The sequence below is a fragment of the Heterodontus francisci genome, chromosome 22 (assembly GCF_036365525.1).
Source record: "Heterodontus francisci isolate sHetFra1 chromosome 22, sHetFra1.hap1, whole genome shotgun sequence".
Lineage (NCBI taxonomy): Eukaryota > Metazoa > Chordata > Chondrichthyes > Heterodontiformes > Heterodontidae > Heterodontus > Heterodontus francisci.
The window spans coordinates 46,813,674-46,827,988 of record NC_090392.1 but is presented as its reverse complement, the minus strand read 5'-3'; positions in this window follow the sequence as shown (position 1 = coordinate 46,827,988).

Genomic DNA, 14,315 nt, shown 5'->3' with positions numbered 1-14,315 from the left:
ATCATACTACGACCAGCGTGGAAGAAAACAAATTAGATGGCCTTGATATTTTTTCATCTTGTAATTTCTAAACTCATATCCCCTAGAGTGGATGCCTCTGCACTTGTATCCAAAGTGATGGCGTGGCAGGTGTGGTCTTGGGAGGGCTCAGGTATTGGGGCCCTGGAATAGCTGCAGATACAGAAAGAGAAAAAGTGGATCACATTGTTGAGCAACCTATTTAACAGAAAACATTTCCATACAGTAAACGTGGAGCTGCTGATATACGTAAGCTTGCTTGGCAGTTCTTGTGTGAATAATTAGCCCCACTCCCCATTTTTCTTTTATTCATTCTATGGATGTGAGCATCGCTGGCAAGGCCAGCATTTATTGCCCATTCCTAATTGCCCTTGAGCAGGTGGTGGTGAGCTGCCTTCTTGAATTGCTGCAGTCCACTTGGTATAGGGATGGAGTTCAGGGTTTTGACTCAGTGAAATTGAAGGAACGGCGATATAGTTCCAAGGCAGAATGGTGAATGACCTGGAGGGAACTTGCAGGTTATAGTGTTCCCATGCAGCTGATGCCCTTATCCTTCTAGTTGGTAGAATTCACGGGTTTAGAAGGTGCTGTCAAAGGAGCCGTGGCGAGTTGCTGCAGTGCATCTTGTAAATGATGCCAATGTGTGTCAGTGGTGGAGGAAGTGAATGTTTCAGGTGGTGGATGGGTGCCAATTAAGTGGGCTGCTTTGTCCTGGATTGTGTCAAACTTCTTGAATGTTGTCAGAGAAGCATTTATCCAGGCAAGTGGAGTGTATTCAATCATATTCCTGACTTGTGGTGGTGGACAGGCTTTGGGGAATCAGGAGGAGAATTCTTGCTGCAACCTTCCCAGTCTCTGACTGGCTTTTGTAGCCACAGTATTTATATGGGTGTTCCAGTTAAATTTCCGGTCAATAATAACCCCCAGGTTGTTGATAGTGGGGGATTCAGGGATGGTAATGGCATTGAATGTCAAGGGCAGATGGCTAACTTCTCTCTTGTTGGAGATGGCCATTGTCTGGCACTTTTGGAGGTATGAATGTTAATTGCCACTTATCAGCCCAAGCTTGAATGTTGTCCAGGTCTAGCTGCTTGCAGGCATGGATTGCTTCAGTATCTGAGGATTTGTGGATGGAACTGAACATTGTGCAATCATCAGCAAACATCCTCACTTCGGACCTTATGTTGGACGAAAGGTCAATGATGAAGCAGCTGAAAACGGGTGAGCCTAGGACACTATCCTGAGGAACTCCTACAGCAATGTCCTGTGGCTGAGATGATTGGCCTCCCACAGCCACAACCATCTTCCTTTGTGCAAGGTATGAATCCAACCAGTGGGGTGTTTTCCCCCAATTTCCATTGACTTCAATTTTGCTAAGGCTCCTTGATACCACACTCGGTCAAATGCTGCTTTGATGCCAAGGGCAGTCACTCTCACCTCACCTCTGGAATTCAGCTTTTTTCTCTATGTTTGGACCAAGGCTGTAATGAGATCTGGAGCAGAGTGGCCCTGGTAGAACCCAAACTGAGCATCGGTGAGCAGGTTATTGCTGAGTAAGTCACGTTTGATGGCACTGTTGATGACATCTTCCATCACTTTGCTGATGATTGAGAGTTGAGAGGTGTGGCAGTAACTGGCCGGATTGGATTTGTCCTGCTTTTTGTGGACAGGACATACCTGGGCAATTTACTACATTGTCAGATAGATGACAATGTTGTAGCTATACTGAAGCAGTTTGGCTAAGGGCATGGCTAATTCCGGAGCACAGGTCTTCAGTACTACAGCCATGATGTTGTCAGGGCCCATAGCCTTTGCTGCATCCAATGCCTTCAAGCATTTCTTAATGTCATCTGGAATTAATTGAATTGTTCGAAGACTGGCATCTATGATGCTGGGGACCTCAGGAGGCCAAGATGGATCATCCACTCGACACTTCCAGATGAAGATGGTTGCAAATGCTTCAGCCTTGTCTTTTGTACCGATGTGCTGGGCTTTCCCATCATCGAGGATGGGAATGTTTGTGGCGCTTCATCTTTCTGTTAGTTGTTTATCACCATTCACGACTGGATGTGGCAGGACTGCAGAGCTTAGATCTGATCCGTTGGTTGTGGGCTCGCTTAACTCTGTCTATTGCATGCTTCTGCCGTTTAGCATGCATGTAGTCCTGTGTTGTAGCTTCGCCAGGTTGGCACCTCATTTTGAGGTATGCCTGGTGCTTCTCCTGGCATGCTCTCCCGCATTCCTCATTAAACCAGGGTTGGTTCCCTGGCTTAATGATAATGGTAGAGTGGGGGATATGCCAGGCCATGACGTTAGAAATTATGGTTGAATACAATCCTGCTGCTGCTGATTGCCCACAGCACCTCATGATTGCCCAAATTTGAGCTGCTAGATCTGTTCTGAATCTATTCCATTTAGCATTGTGGTAATGCCACAAGCACAATGGAGGATGTCCTCAGTTGAAGACAAGACTTCTTCTCCACAAGGACTGTGCGGTGGTCACTTCTACTAATTCTGTCATGGACAAATGCATCTGCAACAGGTAGAGTAGTGAGGACGAGGTCAAATAGGGTTTTCCCCATTGTTGGCTCCCTCATCACCTGCCACAAGCCCAATCTGGCAGATATGTCCTTCAGGACGCGGCCAGCTTGGTCAATGCTGCTGCTACTGACCAACTCTTGTTGAGTCCCCAGCCAGAGTACATTCTGTCCCTTGCTACAATTAATGCTTCTTCCAAGTGCTGTTCAACATTGGGGAGTACTGATTGATCAGTTGAGCAAGGGCGGTAGGTGGAAATCAGCAGGAGATTTCCTTGCCTGTGTTTGACCTTATGCCATGAGACTTCATGGGATCCAGAGTCAATGCTGACTCTTCCCAGGAACACTCCCTCCTGACTGTTTACTACTTTGCCACCACCTCTGGTGGGTCAGGACCTACCCAGGGATGGTGATGGAGGAGTCTGGGACATTGTCTGTAAGGTGTGATTCAGTGAGCATGACTATGTCAGACTGTTGCTTGACAGTAAAGGCCTGCTCAGGTCAGGAAAAAAAACCCCGACCCGAACCCGACAGAACCACATCGGACCCGAGCCCGACCCGGCCCGAGTCCCTCCATTTTTTCCCATGCCCAACCTGACCCGAACCCGACCCGACCTGACCCGACCACCTGAATATTCACTTTACCTACCTTGCGATTCCGAATCTGCAGGAAGCTGCAGCATGAATGCGATAATGTCATAGAGACACTCACTCGCTCACTGCACAGACTCAGAGTTTCCCTCCTTGACTTCCTGGATTCCAAGCTCAGGTAGGCTTTCAACTTTTGACACTTACTAATCTCAACTTCCCAGCAGAGCAATACTAACTGTGTGTGTCTGACCTGGACCCGACCCGACCTGGACACGGCCCGACCCGGACCCGGCCCGATCCAACCCGAGCTCGAAAGCCGGACCCGGAAGAGCGACCCGTCCCGAACCCGATACATATCGTCAGGTCCGATCGGGTTTGAGTTGGGTAGCAGGCCTTGACATGACAGCTCTCCCACCTGTGGCACAAATCTGCTGCAGGATCAACGGGGCAAGGTGTGCCTTTGTCGTTTCTGGTGCCAAGGTCAATGCTGGGTGGTTCATCCAGTTTTATTCGTATTTAACTTTTCTGTCATGGTTTGATACAACTGTATGGCTTGCTAGGCTGTTTCAGTGGGCATTGAAGAGTCAACCACATTGCTGTGGATCTGGAATCACATGTAGGCCAGCAGATTTTCTGAAGGGCATTAGTGAACCAGATGGGTTTTTACAACAATTCGACAGTTTCATGATCATTATTAATGAGTTTGGCATTTTACTCAAGATTTTATTAATTACTTGAATTTAAATTCCCCCAGTTGCCTTGGTGGGATTTGTACTCATGTCTCTGGAGCATTAGTCTGGGTCTCTGGATTACTAATCCAGTAATATCACCACTACGTTACCTACCCTGTTTCCTGCTTCCTTCTCCAAGTCCAGTCCCTGAACGTGAAGGATCCACTCCTCAAAATGAGGTCAGAGATGCAAGGCTGTTGCTCCCCTCTCGTTGTAGACAGTTATAGAGAAACCAGTTTTGATTATGTGGCTATTGCTGACATGGATTGCCTCTTCCCTCCTATGTGTGAAGTTGCTGCTGAAGTTATTCCCTTAGATATTGTGACGACAGAAGGATGCAGAATCCAGATGCTGGTTATGGAGGGAGATGGCCATGGGTTGTTCTGGGCAGCCTTCTGCTGGAGGCGGTGACACTGTGTGCTGGAAAGTACATAGTGTAGTGTAATTGATACCTACGTGGAGGTGGAGATTGATTTCCCACAAAGGAGGGACACCCCCTGCCCCCCAATCCCACTAGGAGACAGGCAGGCTTTATCTGGTGGTGTCTCCCCACAGCAGCGAGCTCCTTCGTCTTCCTCAAAATTGAGATGGAGGCAAGAAGAGGCAGTTAAGGGCCTCAATTGGCTTGGGGAGGGAAGGCCATCCTCGGCCTTCCCCATCCTGGAGAAAATGGCAGGGGGACTGGCAACATTAAGAAAGGCAACCCCACCATTTTGTTTGCCCTCACACCTCCATGCCAACTTCCAAAGGCAGAACAAAATTCTGCCCAATATATAAATATGAGTAGACTTTGTGATAACTTACCTTGCCCATCCTTGTGAGGCCAATTAATTCTTTCCGGCACTGCAACCACATCTTTCTGAACACTTCTGCTGAGATTAATTCTGTTTGCTATCTCTTGCCATGCTGTATACTGCACATTGCTGTACACCCTACACCCTAGGGGCGGCACAGTGGCACAGTGGTTAGCACCACAGCCTCACAGCTCCAGGGACCCGGGTTCGATTCTGGGTACTGCCTGTGCGGGGTTTGCAAGTTCTCCCTGTGTTTGCGTGGGTTTCCTCCGGGTGCTCCGGATTCCTCCCACATGCCAAAGACTTGCAGGTTGATAGGTTAATTGGCCATTATAAATTGCCCCTAGTATAGGTAGGTGGTAGGGAAATATATAGGGACAGGTGGGGATGTGGTAGGAATATGGGATTAGTGTAGGATTAATATAAATGGGTGGTTGATGATCGGCACAGACTTGGTGGGCCGAAGGGCCTGTTTCAGTGCTGTATCTCTAAACTAAACTAAAAAACTAAACTAAACTACAGTCATCTCCAGAAATAAATAGCTGCACCTCAAATGGCAAGATTTTAATACCCTCATCATGAAAATCCAGTGCCATCCTCTTGAAGTATTTCAAAGTGGACCCGAATCCAGAAACACAGATAGGTTCAGGTACATTCAGTTGGAGAGCACATTTAGAGCATTCAACCTGAGGTGTGTTCAGGTAACAAATGGGTGTGTGAGAAATACCAACCCCAGAATCTGAACTGATCCAATCACATATATCTTTTGAGGACACCATAAACATTATGATTGGAAGGAGCCACAATTTTCTCAGTCCTCTCTTGATCCAAGCAACCAGAAATGCACTGGCCAATGGTGTAGAACACCTGCTGATTGACTTATATTTTCAGTTTGATAAGAGTTAAGTTCTCGACAAGGCGTTTGAAGGAATACTTTGGTGAGGAGTCATTTGTACTTTTGTCATTTATTGCTTCAGTTCACACTAATTAACCCCTGTTCTTTTTTCATGGTTCTGTGAGAAATGAGACACTCAAAGAATAGCAGAACTTTTGCAGCTTTCGTGAACAGAAGATTTTATGACATGCAAGTTGACAGCACTAATATAAAGAGTGAGCATATCCATTCAATCATGCGAGCGAGCATGCAAGGAATTTGAGGTCTTGATACAAACACCGCTGCAGATGTCTTTGAACCTTGTGTTGCCAACATATGATCTTGCAACTTCCTTAGGAGAATATTTTACTCAAACCCAAGTTTTAAATTATTATTTGTGACTCACTGATGACATGGGTGATTTTATGCAATTCAACTTTGTGAGATTAGCCAATCACGATTCGACTGGAAGGATTCTTTGAAGCTCGTTAAGCAGCTATTGAATCACTTAATCTATATAAACATTGGGAATTTTTTACGAAATAGCTAATTGAAAACTGAAAATTCACAATTTATCAAGGAGAAAGCTTGTATTTTGGGCACTTTTTATGACCACATGGCATCCCAAAGCACTTTACAGCTAATTAAGTACTTTTGAAGTGTAATAAATGTTGCAATGTAGGAAAGGCAGCAGTCAATTTGCACACAGCATGATCCCAGAGCAATGCAATAATCTATTTTGGTGAAACGATAAATAAATGCTGGCTAGGCACTGGGAGAACCTTCCTGCTCCTCTTCAAATAGCATCACAGGATCTTTTACAGGCATCTGAAAGGGCATATGGGGCTGAAAGCTTAATATGTCATCTGAAAGACCACGCCCTCAGCTCTCCCTAAATACTGAATTTAAGGGGTAAAGAGATCGGAGCAAAGAAACAGGGGCAAAAAGTCAAGGAGCAAAGATTCAGGGGAAAGAATCAAGGGACAAAGAGACAAGGGGCAAAAACAAATAACACACGTATGCAGTAAAGCAACAGGGAAAGATGACACACGGGGCAAAGATCTAGGAGCAAAGAAACAGGACAAAATGTCAAGGGACAAAGAGATAGGGGTAAAGAGTCAAGGGACAAAGAGTCAAGGAGCAGAGACAAATAACAAACATACAGCAAAGCAACATGGAACAAAGAGACAGGAGCAAAGAGAAAGGATAAAAAACACAGAAGCAAAGGTACAGCATCAAACAGATGGAGAAGAAAGTATTACAAAGCATTTACCAGCACAAAACAGGCCATTAGACTCAACAGATTCATTCTGGTGTTTGTGCTCCACGAGAGTCTCCTCCCACCCTTTTTCATCCGACTCCATCAGCATATCGGGTTCCACATTCTAATCACATTCTCACCACTCCGTGAGTGATGAATTTCTCCTGAATTCCCTATTGGATTTATTAGTGACTACCTTTTATTTATGGACTCTCGTTCTGGTCTCATCATGATTGGAAATATCTGCATCCACCCTATCAAACCCTTTTGTAATCATAAAGACTTCCATCAGGTCTTGCTTCAGTCTTCACCTTTCTAGAGAAATGAGCCCCAGCCTGTTCAATCTTTCCTGATGGGTATAACCTCTCACTTCTGGCATCATTTTAGTCATTCTTTTTTTTGCACCTTCAACTATGTCCTTTATATGGAGATCATTGAAAATAAGGCGTTGACTACTGAATTATTTCCCTGATCTAGTCATTTTTCTACCTTTCCACCATGGTTTGCGTGTCTTTTAATTTTTCCCCATCTATTTGCCTTTGTGTTTTTTTCTTCTGTCATAACAGAACTAATAGAACATTACAAACAGAAATAAAAGATAGGATGGGGTCAATCATGCTAATAGGGATATATTTAATAGTGGAAAGGATGTGGAGGAAGGAATATGTAGGCAAATATTTGAAATAAGTAATGTCGCTTTGCCCCCTTTGTTCCCTGTTGCTTTGCTGTATGTGTCTGTTAGTTGTCTCTGCTCCGTGTCTCTTAGCTCATGTCTCTTTGACCCTATTTGTCCTGCCTCTTTGTCTTTTAATTCTTTCTCCATCTCACAGGCCCTTGACCCTTCGCACCCAACTCTTTGCCCCTATTTGTCCTTGTCTCTTTGTCTTTTGATTCTTAGCCCCTGTCTATTTACTAGCTGATTGCTTGCTTACAGTCTCTTTGTTCCCTCTCCTATTCACCTCCCTTCTATTTATTAGCCTTAAATAATATGCACAGTTTGAGTATCAATGCTAAAAAAACTTCAAGGCAAGGAAAGTTCAGGCCATTCATTGTTTACTGTGCACCTTTTTTTTTCATCAAACCCAACCTAGAAACTGTGAACATTTAAAACAGCTACAATCTGTCGGCTTTTAAACTCAAGACTAATTTCATCTAATTGTTTCTACTTGAAATATCTTTTTCCTAATTTCAGGCTTGATGATGTCTTGTGGTGTGGGCTTTGGCTCTTTACTTAAGCTTTTCTTATGGGAAAAAGATGTTATAGAGGGAATTTTCCAGCTTTGTACTACCAGTATGAGTCTTCCCCCCCTTTGAAGCACATATTGGAAACTTGGGCACCTGTTACACAGGATTTTCTAGTAGAACCATAGTAGAACCATTGACATTTACATCAAAGAATAAGGCTATTTGGCCCATCATATCTTTGCCAGATTTTTGATAGAACAATGCAAAACTAATCCCACTACCAGTTCTCTCCCTATCACCCTGTATCTTCCCCTCCTTCAGATGTTTATCCAATTTTCCCTTTAAAAATGCAATAGTCTCTGCATCAACAGTTTCCAGAATAAACCATTCCATGCTTCAACAACCCATTGTGTAAAGATAACTCTTCTCATCTATTTCCTCACTCTCTTAGTCACTATTTTAAATTGATGATCCCTCATCACTAATACAGTCTTTCCCTATTCAACAAACCCAAACCATTCATATATTGAAAGCGTAAATTTAATCTCCTCTTAGCTTTCTTTGTTTCTGTAGTCTCATGTGAATTATTTCCTCATAACTATAGTTTTTCAACCTTGGCATCATCCTAGTCAATTGACCTTGCATACTCTGCATAGCAGTACTCCTAACTGGGGTTTGACCATTGCCTTGAACAAATTTATCACTGACCCTTTTAAGCTAAGAAATCAAGACAAACAAGGTTTCCTCAGTAACGTCATCACAAAGCCTAGTGTAGCATCTACAAATGATGCTAAGAGTGAATAGAAGGCACTGCACAATCCAACATACCAAGTTGTTACTGACATGATCAGCTTTGTCAAGGACTAACACTAGGACTTAGATTGATGAGTTTGAACACTCGACTATTTCTTGAAGAAGAGCAGATGGATGCAAGAACCCGACTCTCTGAACCGAAGTGGGTTGCAAAGAAAACACAGTGCAGAAGATCAGTTCCACGCTACAGGGTAGCAAATGAACAAACATGGATGGGGAAAAGCTGTGCAGACCAAAATGGCATAAAGTGCTTCGGCAACATGTTAAAGGAAGCCTCTGATAAATTTGCACTTCTGAAGAATTTGTATAGTGCCATTGGAAAAACTGAGATTTTGCACAGCTGGCACAAGAACTTTGAGGAACCATTACTAGGCAAAGATCTGACAAATGGAGTATAATGTGGGAATATGTGAAATTGTCCATTTTGGCAGGAAGATTTAAAAAGAAGCATATTATCTCAATGGTGAGAGATTGCAGAGATCTGAGATGCAGAGATATCTGTATGTCCTAGTGCATGAATCGCAAAAGGTTAGTATGCAGGTTCAGTAGGTAATTGGGAAAGCGAACAGAATGTTATTGTTTATTGCAAGGGGAATTGAATACAAAAGTAGGGAGGTTATGCCTCTGTTACACAGGGCATTGGTGATACCACATCTGGAGTACTGTGTACAGTATTGGTCTCCTTATTTAAGGAAGGATTTAAATGCACTGAAAGCAGTTCAGAGAAGGTTTACTAGACTAATACCTAGAATGGGCGGGTTGTCTTATGAGGAAAGGCTAGGCTTTTATCTGTTGGAGTTCAGAAGAGTAAGAGGCTACTTGATTGAAACATATAATTCTGAGGGGTCTTGACAGGGTGGATGTGGAAAGGATGTTTCTCCTAATTGGAGAATCTAGGACTAGAGGTCACTATTTAAAAATAAGGGGTCACCCATTTATGACAGAGAAGAGGAGAAACATCTTCTGTCAAAGTGTCATGAGTCTTTGGAATTCTCTTCCTCAAAAGGCAGTGGAAACAGAGTCTTTAAATATTTTTAAGGCAGAGGTAGATAGATTCTTGATAAGCAAGGCGGTGAGAGAGGTTATCGGGGCTAGATGGTCATGTGGAGTCGAGGTTACAATCAGATCAGCCATGATCTTGTGGAATAGTGGATCAGGTTTGAGGGGCCGAGTGGCCTACTCCTGCTCCTAATTCATATGTTGGTATGTTCGGATGCTCATCATTCCAGAAATAGCCTCCAGAGAGTCATACAGCAGACATAATATAACAATATGAAACAATCTCTATGATTGCTGCATTCAGTGAGATGAACCTGGAGAGCCAACAGGATCCCTGCAGCTTTAGGCAATTCGCTCCAGAGGTTCTTCCAAAACCAGCGTCAGTGCTGACTACAATCCATATAATTAGTTTGCTTCCAATAGGTAAGATTTTGAAAATTGCTGAGCTGAATGTGGAGCTGGGCTGCGACTCTCACTGCCTTCAATCAAAGCTGATCCTTATGATCCGGCCCCTTATTTCCTCCTAAGCATACTATCTGTGAACACTATCACCCCAGTCCCCAAGAGCCTCCAATCTCCCTATCCCCATGCCACGCTACTCCATTGAAATTGCCTGAGGCCCACTATTTGGGGTGCCTCTGGTCTGATTATTCAGACATAAGGAATGAATAAATAGCAGGCCTAAATTTCTACACCATTAAGTCAAGGATCTAACTGGCTGCTGAGAGGTCAATGTTCCTTTCTCATCAAAAGCAAGTTAATGGGTCAATCTCCTGTTCATTCCTAGGCCAACCAAAACCTCTGGCTCCAAGATCCAATACTGTGTTTTATTTTATTCCAGATGTTCCTATTTTATTTGCAATTGACTGTAATTTGGTTTGTTTATGTTGCCTTAAGCAACAGTAAACCAAGTAAATAAAAACAAAAAATGCTGGAAAAACTCAATAGGTCTGACAGCATCTGTGGAGAGAGAAGCAGAGTTAACGTTTCAGGTCAGTGACCTTTCATCAGAACTGGCAAAGGTTAGAAATGTAATAGGTTTTAAGCAAATAAAGTGGGGGTAGGGCAAAAGATAACAAAAGGGAAGGTGTTGATATGACAGAGGGTCACAGAGAATAACTGACCAGAAAGTCATGGAACAAAGGCAAAGAGTGTGTTAATGGTTTGGTGAAAGACAAAGCATTAGCGCAGAGAGGGTGTTAAATGATCGAATAATGAATAGCCCTGGCCAAAAGCACAAACATGAAAAAAAACATTGGGCAGGCACATGGTAAAAAAAAATGAATGATGAAACAAACGAAAACAAAATAAAAAATTAAAAATTAAAAAAATAAAAATAAAAAGGGGGGCCAGTCATGCTCTGAAATTATTGAACTCAATGTTCAGTCCGGCAGGCTATAGTGTGCCTAATCGGTAAATGAGATGCTGTTCCTCGAGCTTGCTGTGATGTTCCGTGGAACACTGCAGCAAGCTCAGGACAGAGATGTGGGCATGAGAGCAGGGGGGATGTGTTGAAATGGCAAGCGACAGGAAGTCGGGGTCATGTTTTCGGACTGAGCGGAGGTGTTCGCAAAATGGTCACCCAATCTGCGTTTGGTCTCCCCAATGTAGAGGAGACTGCATTGTGAGCAGCAAATACAGTATATTAGATTGAAAGAAGTACAAGTAAATCACTTCATCTGAAAGGAGTGTTTGAGGCCTTGGATAGTGAGGAGAGAGGAGGTAAAAGGACAGGTATTACACCTCCTGCGATTGCATGGGAAGGTGTTGTGGAAAGGGGACTAGGTGTCGGGGGTAATGGAGGAGTGGACCAGGGTGTCGCGGAGAGAACAATCCCTTCAAAATGCTGACAGAGGAGGGGAGGGGAAGATGCGTTTTGTATTGGCATCACGCTGGAGGTGGCGGAAATAGCGGAGGATGATCCTTTGGATGTGGAGGCTGGTGGGGTGGAAAGTGAGAATAAGGGGAACCTGTCGTGGTTCTGGGAGGGAGGGGAAGGGGTGAGGGTAGAGGTGCGGGAAATGGGCCGGACATGGTTGAGGGCCCTGTCAACCACAGTGGGGGGAATCTTTGGTTGACGAAAAAGGAAGACCGAACAGAAGCGCTGTTGTGGAAGGTAGGATCATCAGATCAGATGCGTCAGAGGCGAAGAAACTAGGAGAATGGAATGGAGTCCTTATAGGAGGCAAGATGTGAAGAAGTGTAGTCTAGTAAACCAAGTAATCCTTAGTTCTGATAATATCCTGTCAAAGCTGTTTAAAATTGGATTAAGGGATCATCAACCTGAAACATTAACTGTCTCTCTCTCTCTATAGATGCTGGCAGATCTGCTGAGTATTTCCAGCATTTTCAGTTTTTTCAGTTTTCCTGCATCTGCAGTATTTTGCTCTTGTACAAAAACAATCAATGATCACTGAGAGATGGAGAAACTAGAGGGCTGATTCCATAAACTGGTACTAGAATCACTTGGCGTAACGTGATAGAACAAGTCTGAAAACATTAGCCACTGACTATTCCTACCCATAATTAGATTGAATTGTTGGATAAATTGCAAATACAGTGCATGCTAAAACTTGGTATTTAAAAAGTTTACAACATCTGCAAAACCAAAAGTGGTTCGATCCAACCAGACATGGAAGGAGCCAAGATTTTTTTTTAAGTGTGTTTATGGTGGATGGGGTATCTATATTGACTTACTGTATAATGAATTCTGGTATAATAGTTTAATATATAATTAGTCAATGCTGGTTTCCTTATAATTCATAATGTGCAGCTGCACTGTCGGCTAATTTGATGTATATATTGTATCTTAAATCACTATTTATTGCTTATGTTCATAGTTACTGTATTCTGAGCTCTATCTATATTGGGTGGAAATTTCCTGCATTGTCAGTCCATTTGCCTGTGAAAAGTTCCAGGAAATTGCCATGACGCCATTATTTTATGAGACACCTGCACTGCTCCATCAAGGCCTTCATTGAAACCATGAGAGGCTGATTATCATAGCTCTCCCTCCATTAAAGACAATGGCGATCACACTCTGATTCTCTCACAATAACCACTTCGACCAAAATAATAATGGTAGGTGAGTGCCCTTGGTCACATGGTACTGACAGGATCTATGATTCTCAGTTTCAGAAAACCATTAAAGTTTTGAACATTCACCTTTACAGTCTGGAATTGAACTTAAAGACTTTTTCTTCTTCTATGTTATGCAGATCTTCTGTTGTGCCCCTTCAGCCATCCAGAGTCCTGTGAGTCTCTGAAGACAATAAATATTTTCAGGAACCTCCTCATTCCCACATCTGGACAGCTGGGGGAGTGGGGGGCAGAAGTGGTTGGGGCAGTGGGGTGAGCCCCTCGAGTACTTTTGCGATAATGTGACAAAGATTGCAGCGGTGTGGGGCACTCTGCAGAATAGGCTCCTCCTGGATTTGACAGACAGGGAGCCCACAGAGCCAGAGGATCCAGACCTGCATGTGCTTAACTCAAGGGGTGAGGGCCCCTTGGAGGAAGCATGCTCACAGCCACAAGGGTAGCCAGAGAGCAACTGGTTGCACAGGTATTGAGGCAGCGATAACCCCCAATCGTTAACCCACTGATGGCAAACACACCGAATCCAGATAAATAAGTAAGTCTCATACAATCATGTCATGGAAGGATCCACGAGGGGTTGCAAAAACCAGGAACAATAGGAAAAATACAGAAAAACTGTCAGGGACTAAAAATTCATTTGCCTTGTTTTACGGGCATGGGGATCATGATACGGACCTGCATGGGCTGGCTCCACTGGGGGTGGGCACCACCACAAACTTGGTGCTCCCACCTTATTTGTCTGATTGTAGCATAGGGCCAAGTGGGTTCCTCACTGCTGGCACTCTGTTCATGCTGTCAGCTGCCTCTGCGCTGAACAGGGGGCCAAATGGTGTTGTGCTGAGAACGCATGGTGCAGGCAGCCTGCTCTTCTTTAAAGGCGGGCTGTCTCTTTTAAAGGGAAGCTGCACTGAATAACATTGCTGGATTTTAAAAGATGGAAAATGGTGCACCAGGACAGAGAGAGGACTCCAAGATGACAGATCTGATGCTTGAGGCATTAGCAGTGGAGGTGGGTAGGAGGAGAGATACTGTGGTTCTGTAGGGGGCCAGGAGGCCCTCATAAACAATGTTGAAAAGGGAATGGAACCTGGCAGCAGTGTCACAAGAAGTCTAATGACCTCACAAAGGTGCTCAAGGTCTGTGAATGCATCATCTTGCTCATCACATCACCAACATCTCAAGCTTCTCACGGCACCACACTCCCACCATTCACCCAGCAGCACTACTAGCACTCAGGACTAACGCCTAACATCCAGATACTCCACCTCATCCTCACACCAGTGCTGTCAGCTTCACACCCATCTCTCACTGCCTCCACATACCTCCAACTATTCAGCTATGGCATGCACATTACCCAAAAACAGTGCTACACAATCATTGACATTCTTCCCTCTCTATTTCAGATGGTACACAATA